This window comes from Ovis canadensis, chromosome 22 (assembly GCF_042477335.2).
Source record: "Ovis canadensis isolate MfBH-ARS-UI-01 breed Bighorn chromosome 22, ARS-UI_OviCan_v2, whole genome shotgun sequence".
NCBI lineage: Eukaryota > Metazoa > Chordata > Mammalia > Artiodactyla > Bovidae > Ovis > Ovis canadensis.
This window is the reverse complement of record NC_091266.1, coordinates 22963970-22977738: the sequence shown is the minus strand read 5'-3', so window position 1 is coordinate 22977738 and position 13769 is coordinate 22963970. Positions and strand designations below refer to the sequence as shown.

At 39.1% G+C, this 13769-nt stretch overlaps 1 protein-coding gene across 2 annotated transcripts in view; it reads left to right on the top strand.

Annotated features, from left to right (window-relative positions):
• PRKG1 (protein kinase cGMP-dependent 1) overlaps positions 1 to 13769 on the top strand; it is a 1303224-nt gene that overhangs the window by 615067 nt on the left and 674388 nt on the right. The gene's annotated exons all lie outside the window — the stretch shown is intronic.

The following is a 13769-nucleotide window of genomic DNA, read 5'->3' as shown; positions in this document are numbered from 1 at the left end:
GGAAAGCCTGGCCTCATGGAAGCAAGGCAATACTGCTGAGTCACACATAGGGGATGGAGCCATTACCTTAGCCTCTCTCCCCACACACCAGCACTGGCAGCTGAACAATAGAGAGGCTGGCCCATGAAACTTGGGACGCACTGAACTACAGAGTAGGGCCCTGCCCAGGGTGCCCCTTTAAGTGCCCGACACACCGATCTACAGAGTAGGACCCCAGCCGGGGAAGGGGCCTCTATTTGCCTGATGTGCTGAACAACAGAGGACCCCCAGTCAAGGGAGCCCTCTAAGTGCCTGGAGGGGTAGAGCTGCAGAGAAAGATTGGCCAAAGAGGCCTTCTGATTGCCAGCTACAAGAGGCCCCCAAAAAAGACTCTGTTAGAGCCTTAGCTCCTGCAGCAGAGGCAGTCCACGTCCCTGCACACTTGGCACCGCCAGGGTCCCCACAAGCCAAGGCTGCACCACCTTCATACTCAACTCTCACCGTGGCAGAGCTGCCACAGGCAAAAAAAAGTCTTGCGTCTATGCACGCAGTGTCACTTGTGTAGTGTCCGACTCCTTGCGACCCTATAGACTGTGGCCCACCAGGCTTCTCTGTCAGGGAGGGGCTTCTCCAGGCAAGAACACTGGAGTGTAGTGGCCAATACTGGTTGCCATGCCCTTCTAGAGCACTATATTTCCTGCTGCCCTGGCTGCCAACTCCCCTGAGTACCTGGAGCTGCCGGAACCCCTGTGACCCAAGCAGCTGCACCACCTCCACACCTGGCCCTCACGGGGGCAAACCCAAGTCCTCCAGGGCAGCCTCAGGAGCAAACCCCAGTGGACGACCCACATGCAGAGGTGGGAATAAAACCACAATTGAAACCCAGGGGCAGTGTGGCTAAGGAAGAAGACCTATAACCTTCCCACCAGCTGTACAAGCTGCGGATTAAATCCACACAATCAGCTAGGCAGACTCTGTGTCTATGGAATATATGAAAGGTCGTTGAGAGCTCCAACAAAAGAAAATGCACGAGTTTTGATAGCTGTGGACTTTGGAGGCAAGAAGATACAGGAGTAGGACCAAATTAGAATCAGAGCTGCCCCTACAGATGGGAGGGAGTTTCAAAAGGGAGGGGATAAATGTATACCTATGGCTGATTCTTGTTGAGATTTGGCAGAAAACAACAAAATTCTGTAGAGCAGTTATCCTTCATTAAAAAAGAAAAAAAGGGGGCGAGAAGTGAGTGTTCAGGGTATAGGAGGAGAGCAAGGCTATTCCTGGTTAGTCACTGAAGAGCCAAGTGAACTTGGCAACTTGCCATTTCTGTGTCTCCAGTCAGTCATGTGAAAAAGAGAGTGGGGCTATTAGTGACTATTGATTTTTCTCCAAATCAGTATTCCAGTGACTAGCAAATTATTTGATAATGTTGTATGCTAATGTAATCTGAAAATATTGCCAACTTCAAGAGGAGTTCACTATAATCCTAGCATTTCTTATCATTTATTTTTTAACTTATGTGGTATTCATAAAGGAAGGACTCTTGATAATTTTTTAAAATCCATTTTTAGCTTTGATTTCTTTCAGCGGTATCTTTGCGTTTTCAGAATACAGGTCTTTTGTCTCCTTAGGTAGGTTTATTCCTAGGTATTGTATTCTTTTTGATGTGATGGTAAATGGAGCCATTTCTTGAATTTTTCTTTCTGAGTTTTCATTGTTAGTGTATAGAAAAGCAACAGATTTCTGTGTACTAATTTTGTTACCTGCAACTTGACCAAATCCGTTAATGAACCCTAGTAGTTTGCTGGTAGTGTCTTTAGAATCTTGTATGTATCGTATGTTATCTGCAAATAGTGACAGTTTAACTTCTTTTCCAATTTGGATTCCTTTCTTCTTTTTCTTCTTTGATTACTATAGCTAGGACTTGCAAAATTACGTTGAATAAAAATGGCAAGAGTGGACATCTTTGTCTCGTTCCTGATCTTAAAGGAAATGTTTTCACTTTTTCACCATTGAGTATTATATTAGCCATAGACTTGTCATATATAGTTTTTATTATGCTCAGGTATGGGCTTCCTGGGTGGTGTTAGTGGTAAGGAACCCTCCTGCCAATGCAGGAGAGTTGGATTTGATCCTTGAGTTGGGAGAATCCTCTGGAGGAGGGCATGGCAACCCACTCTAGTATTCTTGTCTGGAGAATCTCGTGGACACAGAGAAGCCTGGCTGGCTACAGTCCATAGGGTCACAAAGAGCTGGACATGACTGAAGTGACTTACCAGGCTTGTTGAGGTATGTTCCCACTATGCTTACTTTTTGGAGAGATTTTTTTTTTTTTTTTTTTAGTATAAATCGGTGCTGAATTTTGTTAAAAGCTTTTTCTGCCTCTATTGATATGAAAAATCAATCCATTTAAAAAGATGTATTTAACTTAGCCCCATGTCACATATTTAATTGCATTATATTTTGGACCATTACATGAAACCACCCTAGTGTTTACCTGATTGATTAAGTCATATATAATTACTTGCCATAGTGATCTATTATATGGTATGTTTTCATGTGATATATGTACTCCAGATTTGAAAGTCCATGTTTTATTCTCAACCACATGTCACTTTGTTATGAAATTATCCTTTTCAGTGATACAAATCATTTTCCTTTTAGGTTGTATTTTAGGAAATCACATTTTCTGGTTACATATTTATATGCAGTGTTTTTAAATGTACCAAGATCATTTTAAAACTATATAATCTCTCACTTATGTTTATCATTTATTATTCAATAAATATTTATCGAGTGCCTCATCTGAACAAGGCCCAGCTCTAAGAACTATGGGGGATACAAGATGAGTCGTACATAAATCAGCACTCAGAAAGTTTACAGCCTTGGCAATGAAATGAGATGTGCGTAGCTTCATCTCTAACCCCTGCCCAAGTAGAATTCAAAGAAAATTATAAATTTTTAATTAAACAGAATTATTTTCAACAGACTATTAACTCTAAATTTAAGCTATGGTGCTGGATCAGGCAGCATTCTATATTGTCTGGACTGGTTGAAAATCATAATCAAATACTAAGAATTTATGTAATGAGTATATCCTTCACTTAATACAATGATAATACTATATTGAGATTATATAATGACTCAGTGATAAAGAATCTACCTGCAATGCAGGAGACATGGGTTCAATCCCTGGGTTGGGAAAATCCTCTGAAGAAGGATGGTAACCCACTCCAGTATTCTTACCAGGAAAGCCCCATGGACAGAGGAGCCTGGTGGGCTATAGTCCATGGGGTCACAAAAGAATAGGACATGACTTAGCAACGAAAACAGAAACAGCAACAGCAGCAATACTATATTAATTTTTATTTTCCCATTTTTTTCATGAAACTGAGTACTTGTTTATCTTCACAGCTTCTCTGTGAATAAAAAGAAGCAAGTGGTACTAGGTTTTTCTTTTCCCAATAATTATCCTTTCCTGCTGCACTTAAGTGGCTGAAAATGTCAATTTGCTCCATAAATGCTTTTTCTTGAGTATTTTCCTTGAACTGCCAAGTGGCCTCTGCTTTATCAGTAAGCGTTTGTTTCAGTGACATTTACTATTCAATTATACAAAAGTATGTCACTTTGATTTCTAGGCCCTACCCTCCTCAAAATAAATAAATAAAAGTTGTTGAACAAAGGGGAAAAAAAGTAGAGCATTTCTAGGCATTAACAATGTTACATGCAGGAGTGAGATTCTAGGAGACATTTTCTTTTATTATATTTGCATTAAATTATATCCACCAGCAAGAATGCCTATAGCATAGAAGGCCTAATTCATCAATGGATCAACTGATGATAATTACCAGCTCCCTAAATTTTTGTCCTTTTGGGCCAGAATTCAAAATGCAGATTTTAAATTTCTGGGACATCAGGCATAGAAAATGGAAGCTGCTTCTTTCCTTCTTCAAACCAGTAATTCATTTTCATTGTTTGTGAAGCAAAAGATATCTGTGATGAGTCATTCCTACTTCAAAGAGCAGAAATAATCACTAGATAGTACATTTATTGTTAATATATTAAGCCCTTTAAATGCCTTCTTTTACAACTAACCTTATTTAAATTCAGTTCAGTGCTGTTCAGTCGCTCAGTTGTGTCCGACTCTCTGCGACCCCATGAATCGCAGCACGCCAGGCCTCCCTGTCCATCACCAACTCCCAGAGTTCACTCAGACTCACGTCCATCAAGTCCGTGATGCCATCCAGCCACCTCATCCTCTGTCATCCCCTTCTCCTCCTGCCCCCAATCCCTCCCAGCATCAGAGTCTTTTCCAATGAGTCAACTCTTCCCATGAGGTGGCCAGAGTACTGGAGTTTCAGCTTCAGCATCATTCCTTCCAAAGAAATCCCAGGGCTGATCTCCTTTAGAATGGACTGGTTGGATCTCCTTGCAGCCCAAGGGACTCTCAAGAGTCTTCTCCAACACCACAGTTCAAAAGCATCAATTCTTTGGCGCTCAGCCTTCTTCACAGTCCAACTCTCACATCCATACATGACCACAGGAAAAACCATAGCCTTGACTAGACGGACCTTAGTTGGCAAAGTAATGTCTCTGCTTTTCAATATGCTATCTAGGTTGGTCATAACTTTTCTTCCAAGGTACTTTTAATTTCATGGCTGCAGTCACCATCTGCAGTGATTTTGGAGCCTCCAAAAATTAAGTCTGACACTGTTTCTGTAAGTATAATGATTTTCAACTTTTTTTCCCCTCTCAAGAGTGATCCCCAAAGTAGTTTTATAATCATTCTCAGTATAAGGCGAATTCTTTAGCTGCTAAGAAACATGATTGCTTGTTTTACCACAGATTAGTAAAATATCCCTTGCTCTGCAGTAACATTTTGTAGGTAAATTTACACTTAACTGGGACACCTTCAAAAGAGGGCATAACACAGTGGGCTGAAGGATTCTGGTGTTGAGGAAGGTAATTCATGTGTTATAAGTATCTGCTCACAACCAGCAGAAGAGCTGATGAGGCAGAACTGGCTCTGTGATTTGTGGGCCCACTGCAAAGTGAAGCCACAGTCCCTTTACTCCACTTATAACCTTCAAAACAATAATGTGTGTTAGTTGCTCAGTCTTGTCCGACTCCATGGACCACAGCCCACCAGGCTCCTCTGTTCATGGAATTCTCCAGCCAAGAATACTGGAGTGCATTGCCATTTCCTTCTCCATCAAAACAATAATAGCAGAGCATTAAACCAAGCAGAAGACTCTTCTGAGTGTGGGGCCTGTGAAGCTGCACGGGTCTCATAAACATTCGGCTGACGTTGGAGTAAAGATCTAACAGCCCCTCTCCTCCGGGTCTAACTCTTCAACTCTCAGAATATGGTTCAAAGCCTTTTTTTTTCCTCTGCTGTGAAGCTGGCGGACCCACAACTCCTAGAAGTTGGGAATTTCACCCACTAGCAAGCAGCCTCCCAGTGATGATTCCCTTGACAAGAGTCTACATCCTATTAATACTCTGTCCCATGTATAACAGGAATAGTATGTTTTCCGTGCAAGTTGGAACCTACTCCCACAAAAAAAAAAAAAAAAAAAAAAAATTCTTCCCATTGAAAGAACCAGCTGCCAAAGATAAGACCAATGAATACACATTGTACCCAGATCTAAGGGTATTAAAGATGTGCTTTTGACTATCAAAATGTTACCTTTGCCTCTATTTTTTAATGGATTGCAATTGAAAAATGATTATTTTTATGAGATCTTTTTAATTGAAGTATAGTTGGTTACAGTATTTTTAATTTCTGCTCTATAGCAAAGTGATTGTTACATATATACACATATATTATTTTTCATATTCTTTTCCATTATGATTTATCACAGGATATTGAATATATTAATAGTTCCTTGGGTTGTACAGTAGGACCTTGTTTCAGTTTAGTTCAGTTCAGTCACTTAGCCGTGTCTAACTCTTTTTGACCCCATGAACTGCAGCAAACCAGGCTTCCCTCTCCATCACCATCTCCTAGAGCTTGCCCAGACTCATGCCCATTGAGCTGGTGATGCCATCTAACCATCTCGTTCTCTGTTCTTTTCTCCTTCTGCCTTCAATTTTTTCCGCATCAAGGTCTTTACCAATGAGTGAGTTCTTCACATCAGGTGACCAAAGTATTGGAGCTTCAGCTTCAGCATCAGTCTTTCCAATGAAAATTCAGGACTGATTTCCTTTGGAATGATTGATTTGATCTCTTTGCAATCCAAGGGACTCTCAAGAGTCTTCTTTAACACCACAGTTCAAAAGCATCAATTCTTCGGTGCTCAGCTTTCTGTATGGTATAACTCTTAAATCCATACTTGACTACTGGGAAAACCATAGCTTCAATTTTACAGACCTTTGTTGGCAAAGTAATGTCTGCTTTTTAATATGCTGTCTAGGTTTGTCATAACTTTCCTTCCAAGGAGTCAGCATCTTTTAATTTCATGGCTTCAGTCACCATCTGCAGTGATTTTGGAGCCCCCAAAAATAAAGTCTGTCACTGTTTCCATTGTTTCCCCATCTATTTGCCATGAAGAGATGGGACCAGATGCCATGATCTTCGTTTTCTGAATGTTGAATTTTAAGCCAACTTTTTCACTCTCCTCTTTCACTTTCATCAAGAGGCTCGTTAGTTCTTTGCTTTCTGCCATAAGGCTGGTGTCATCTTCATATCTGAGGTTATTGATGTTTCTCCCGGCAATCTTGAGTCCAGCTTGTGCTTCATCCAGCTGGCATTTCACTTGGTGCACTCTGCATAGAAGTTACATAAGCAGTGTGACAATATACACCCTTGGCATACTCCTTTCCCAATTTGGAACCAGTCCGTTGTCCCATGTCTGGTTCTAACTGTTGCTTCTTCACCAGCATACAGACTTCTCAGGAGGCAGGTAAGATCGTTTGGTATCCCATCTCTTTAAGAATTTTCCATGGGACCTTGTTGTTTATCCGTCTTATATATAGTTGTTTGCATCTGCTAATTCCAAACTCCTAATCCTCCTCTCTCCCATTCCCTCCTCCTTGGCAAATGTGAGTCTTCTCTATGAGTTGGTTTTTGTTTCATGGATAAGCTCATTTGTTAAGTTTGTAGATAAGTTTATTCCTTAGGTTCTACGTGTACATAATATCATTAGATATTTGTCTCTCTTTTTTCTGACTTCATGTAATATGATAATCTCTAGGTCCATCCATGTTGCTGCAAATGGTGTTATTTCATTTTTAATTTTTTTCTTTTTACTGGCAGAGTCATATTTCATGGTGTGTGTGTATATGTGGTGGTGTATATATATGTGGCACACGCCACATCCTTGGGCTTCCCAGGTGGCACTATTGGTAAAGAACCCACCTGCCAATGCAAGAGACAACAGACACAGGTTCCACCCCTGGGTCAGAAAGATCCCCTGGAGGAGGGCATGGCAACCCACTCCAGTACTCTTGCCTGGAGAATCCCATGAACAGAAGAGCCTGGCAGGCTACAGTCCACAGGATTGCAAAGAGTCAGACACAACTGAAATGACTTAGCACACACTCACACACTACATCTTTTTTTCATTTATCTGTTGATGGACATTTAGGTCGTTTCCATGTCATGACTATTGTAAACAGTTCTGCTATGAACATAGGGGTACATGTAGAAAAGTATTAACTTTAAACTTGGTCATGTGCATAGAATTTCCTAAAATGTGTTCTGTGTGATATTGATGAGTATTATGTAGATTTCTGTGATCAAATGAGTTTCGGAATAGTTTGGAAGATTGTAGAATCTTCAGTCTTAGGAGCTAACACTATATAGGTCCTTGTTGGCTCTTTCTATTTCCCCTGCTACTGCCCTTGTTATTACCTGTGATATTGCCCCCACCCTCCCTCTAATTGTCTCAATTTCCATTCACTAATTATAGTTCAGCTGAACTTACCCAGTACCTGCTATGTAATCTTTGGTTTCTGTGATACTGCCACAGGAACCTCTCCTTTATCTCAGAATAGAATGATTTTGCCCTCCAGGACATTTAACAATGTCTAGAGTCATTGCTGGTTGTCAAAACTCAGGTGGGAGCAAGAGATGTTATTGAAATCTAGAGAGTAGAAGCCAGAGATGCAGCTAAACATCCTACAATGCATAGAACAGCCCTTGAAACAAAAAATCATCCAGCTCAAGATGTCTGTAGTGTATATTAGTCATACCACTGACTCCATGGAAACCTTCCTCGGTTTCCCATCTCATTTCATACTTGAAGAATTTTATACTCTCAAGCATAGCATCCAGAGTCCTTCATAATCTGTCAGTAGTCTTGCTTTTCAGGACATCTCCTACTCTTCCTTTCAACACACAATCTGTTCCAGCAAAACCAGGTGATTCAGCTCAGCCTTCCCCAAACACAGCTCGTGCTCCCTTACGGACCACTTTGTTCCGCATCCTAACTGGAATGCCTTTCTCTCTCTCTCTCTCTCTTTTTTTTTTTTTAACCTGGAGGGACACTCTTTCTCTCCTAGCTCATATATCATCTCCTCTGGGAAATCTTCCTTGCTGTTCTTACTGCTCCTCAGAATGGGAGTGATTTCTCTCCTCCCTGGACTCCCTTGAAATTCTTAGTGCGTGTGCATGCTTAGTCATGTCTGACTCTTTGCAACTCTCTGTCCCTGGAATTTTCCAGGCTAGAATATTGGAGTGGGTTGCCATTTCCTCTTCCAGGGGATCTTCCCAGGAAACTCTTATATATCTTTCCTATTTGTCATGTGATCAGGACAGCGGTTTTACAAGTTTTACTTCTAATCTAACTATATTTTTGAAGGGTAGAGAACATCATTGGCAATACCGCTAACAACTTCTTATCCTGTAAAGCTTTTAATAAACGTGGTCAAGAAATACTTGAATTATTTTTTTTTTAGTTTTGAAGAATCTAGTTTCTAGATCAGACAGTATAATTAATTTTAAATTTAGCTGTATATTTTAAAAAGGATTGAGTCCCTGGTAATTTTGTGATTTTAAGAGATATCTTCTTCTAGAAAGGAAGTCTTTAGGCTTAATATAACAAACTGATCAAACTGAACTATAATAGTACACTATTACCATTCTTTTGCTATTTAACACAAGTATTCTGATTTTAAATAGCACCAGTTAAATGATGTTTATTCTTTTGGGTTAAGAAAATTATTACTTGGGCTACTTAAGTGATTTTTGATGCAAAGAAAACTCTGACTCAAACATACTTTTAAAAGAGTAAGGAAATCATCTCATAATTAAAAATTCAGAGGTAGAGGAGCCTCAGGCTGACCATTGAGTAGGTCCAGCTTTTGTTCCCCCGGATCCTGTTGGCCCTACCCACTTCTGTCCTCAGATTGATAGCTGATTAAACAAGTGTCACATCTGTGAGTGACAGAATCCAGAGGAGGAGAGAGAGAGAGAGGGTCCTTACTAGATGCTCTGGGAAATAGTGAAGGACTTTCCCACAAGCTCCTAGTGAGCACTTTTCATCTCGCTGGCTGAATGTCTGAACCAGTCATCGGCAAGCGAAATGGAATAGCTCACATACTAATTACGTTGAGGGACCATCATCCCCTGGAGTATCTGAGTGTTAAGAGGAGGAACAGAGACCTAAACATAATCAGACTCTGTTAGGGAGGAAGACAAGAGAAGTCAAGTCTGGGTGAGCAACTAATGTGTATTACAGGATACAAACTGTTGATTCCACTTTTGATTAATAGCCCTTATGGTTATCTTTTTAAATTGTGAATTTATTTTAAAATCAGATTTGCCTTACAAAATTCAGACGCGATTTTTTCTGTATAAAAGTAATTAAGTAGAGTTATATAGTGATTTAATCCAAGCTGTCTCTGATAAATAAGTTATATTTTTCTGCCTTGGTTATTTCAGTACAATACTCCATGATAATTAGTGTGAAAAAAATTATTGTATTGCCCATAGGATCTTAGAATCATACCACTATTGCATTAAAAACCTTCCATAAAATTTGGAATTCTCAAGCCACTACACCATTAAATTTATAATTTAAATGACACTATGATAGGTATACAGGATAAGTGTTTTAGTCCATGTGGTTGCCACCTAGATGAACCCTTATGAAGGCAATTTAAATAATAATGCTTAAGCTAACACACGGCCATAGATTTTCTTTTCATGTTTAAACCAAGATTATATAGTAAGCTTTACTTATGCAGTCTGATTACACGTGGTACTTAACTTTAGCCTTGACACATTAATGAAGCTTGAATGGAACTCTTAGTAATATTTATATTATGGTTAGTATTATATTTACTTATATTAAATAAAATATTTAATTTAAAAGTGCATAGCAAATAACATGTTTGTATAAAGACAAATTAAATTATACACTTTATATACATTTTAGTAATCTTTGTTTCTCAAAGTTTAAAAAAGTAAAAACAAATGGTTTAATGAATTCTAGCGAATAGAATGATTGATTACTGAAGGTATGTGGCACAAAATCTAATCACGAAGCTCTATTAGCTCTTTTACAAAGGTTCCCTTTAGCTTCTAATCACCTATTGCTGACTGAACCTAGAATATGCTGTAAAGGTCAATATATTTTGGTATAGTTATTATAATTGTTCTAACAGCCTTAAAATCCAAAGTGTCTCATTTTAATTTCATAAGCTATTGTTTCATAGGAAAACAAGTAGTAGTGAATGGTAGCTAAACTGTTTCTTGACTTGAGGAACTTACGCTTTGAAAGCCACAAGGATATTATGAAATACCAATTCCTAACAAACAGTACAGATCAACAATTGGATCTTGAATACTTCCAAAGTACAGTAGTGACTAGAATGCAACAGAATTGAATTTGAAAGATTTAATTGACCCACTCAATTGTACTTTCTAAGTCAATGCTCTCTAACTTTGTGCATAGGAATCAACATTCTTGTTGCAGTAAAGAATCTGATGCTGTAGGTCAGGGATGGAGTCTCACAATTTGCATTTCTAACAGGCTCCCCAGGATGCTGATGCTGTTCATGCCCTGTGTGCTGTATTGAGCCTAGTTGTTCAGTTGTGTCTGACTCTTTACGGACCCATGGACTGTAGCCCTCCCGGCTCCTCTGTCCAGGGATTCTCCAGGGAAGAATACTGGAGTGGGTTGCCATGCCCTCCTCCAGGGGAATCTTCCCAACCCATGGATTGAACTCAGGTCTCCCACATTGCAGGTGGATTCTTTACCATCTGAGCCACCAGGGAAGCTCAAATAAGGGTGACTTGAACACAAGTACCAACATACTGATGCTGCAACAGTTCATCTGATAACTGAGATGGCTATACATGTGTGTGCTAAGTTGCCTTAGTTGTGTTCAACTCTGTGTGATCCTATAGACTGCAGCCTTCCAGGCTCTTCTGTCCATGGGATTCTCCAGGCAAGAACACTGGAGTGGGTTGCCATGCCCTCCTCCAAGGGATTTTCCCAACCCTGGGATTGAACCCAGGTCTCTTACATCTCCCTGCTTTGGCAGGCAGGTCCTTTACCACTAGCACCACCTGGGAAGCCCAAGGCCTGTAGATATGCCCTGTAGGCCTTTAAATAACAAAGGCCTAAATCACCTGAAATTCACAAAAGTGCAGTTTAGCTATCTGAATTGCAAAAGTTTTGTTGCATTTGATCATCTTTGAAAATGGACACAAATCGAACAAGAATGTGTAACTGCAACTAAATTTTCTTCATGTTCCGCAAATTGAAAATACCCCTGTTGAGGTTATAACATTTAAGCATGAACCCATCTTAGGGCAAGATCAAAACATCGATTTTTGTCTTATTTTTAACTTTCTGTAAGGAAATAAAAAGACACAACTCACTTCAAGAATATGCTTAAGGGACGAAGCTACCACTTCTTTACAATCAAAAAGTTTCCTTGTATCATCTCACTGAATTTAAACCTATGTTGATTATATCCAGTAAAATAGAAAGTTGGCAGGCTTGTTCTTCATACTTAGCACATATTTAAAAGTTAATAAGTCACCTCTTTATTCCTTTTAATAAAATTTTGAGAATCTAAAATTCTTTGATTTTCAAGCTTCTCATTATTTTGTTTTCTCATTTCTGTTTATGTTCTAAGTTTCTATACACATTTTAAGCCTGAGGAAGCCAATTATGTACATAAATAGTCTCTTACAGGGTGTATGTCTACTTACTAAAAACAAAACAAGGGATTTGAGTGAGCTTTTCAATCATTAGTAAGGGAATTATTTCAGCACAATTTAAAAGTTCTGTATTTTTTCTTCCTTCTTGGCTTACTTGTTCAACTCTGTGCAAGTGTATAAATCGGGATTGACGAGGACACTGCTAATGGTGCCCATGATTTAGTATAATCATGAAATTAAGTCCTGGGCCACATGCCCAGTATCTAAACTAAATCAAGGAGAGCTTAATTGGAATTAGGCAGTGAGCCTAGAGCAGCTTTACTTTATTCAGTCTTAAGTTCCTAGTTCCACTGGATCCATGTTCTTAGAAATCTGTGTTTAGGGGCTATAGAAAGAGAGACTGAGTACACATACGGATTATAGAGAAGACTATGGCCAATGGAACTAAACAAGGGAAAATTAGTGCAAGGAGAAGTAAATCTATGTCCAGTGCATCGTGGTATTTGGTAGACATGGTGTTGTTGTTGTTTAGTTGCTAAGTGGTGTCTGACTCTTTGTGACCCCCATGAACTATAGCCTGCCAGGTTCCTCTGTCCATGGGATTTCCCAGGCAAGAATGCTGGAGTGAGCTTCTATTTCCTTCTCCAAGAGATCTTCCCACCCAGGGATTAAGATCTTCCCAACCTGTCTCCTGCATTGGCAGGTGGATTCTTTACCGCTGAGCCACTAGGGAAGCCTAAACACATTTTAGGAGCATATACAAGGATGTTTTTTCAGGTTAAACTTTTCCCCCCACATTTAAGATATTGAAAAAAAAAAACCTGTGATACTGAATTAGAATATAGGCATAGTAATAAACAATTTGGTAGATTTATAATCTGTATTTCAAATGAACACAGCAGGCCATTACAGATCCTGGCCCTTTCATGATTCTCTATTTGATAAAATCCAGTTCTTAGTTTTGTTCTCTAGATAATTATACTGTTAATCTCTCTTTCACTCTGATTATAAAAGGAGGAAATTAAGTAATGTTTCATTCTATCTTATTCTGAAATTAGAAGGGGAAGCTGTATTAATACAAGTAAAGAACACTGAATTCTTTAATATTATGTTCTGTGCAGTATATTATTATTGTTATTATTTCAGAGCATTCACTAGGGACAGGAACAGCTTCACAACTATAGGGTAGGCATGGAGATAGTATGGTGGGATTTTAACAAAAATTATTCCTATCATAAAATATGTGTTATGAAAGATATTCAGTAGGGACCTGTAAATACTGCTTAATTTGATTTATAATTGCTTAAATTAGAGGCATGATTTGTTTTCTGAACATTATATATGCACACATGCAATTGTTAGGGAATGGAGCCTTGAGTATTATAGAATATAGGCAAATTTGCAGCCCAAGGTTTTAGATGTATAAAATGAGACTAGCTGCTGTATCTATTTCAAATTCAACTGTTTTGCCACCTTAGTCAATTATAATAGTTCTTTGGCCATAAATTTTATTCTGGACTCTAGGATTCTTACAGTATTTAGTTTACTATGCCTATTAAGTGACTTTTTCCCATCAGAAATATCAAAGTATACTTGTATGATGCATTCTTAACCCAGTAAGTTTTGTAGACAATGACCCAAGTGGTTTTGGGAATGAATATTGTGTAAAATTCCT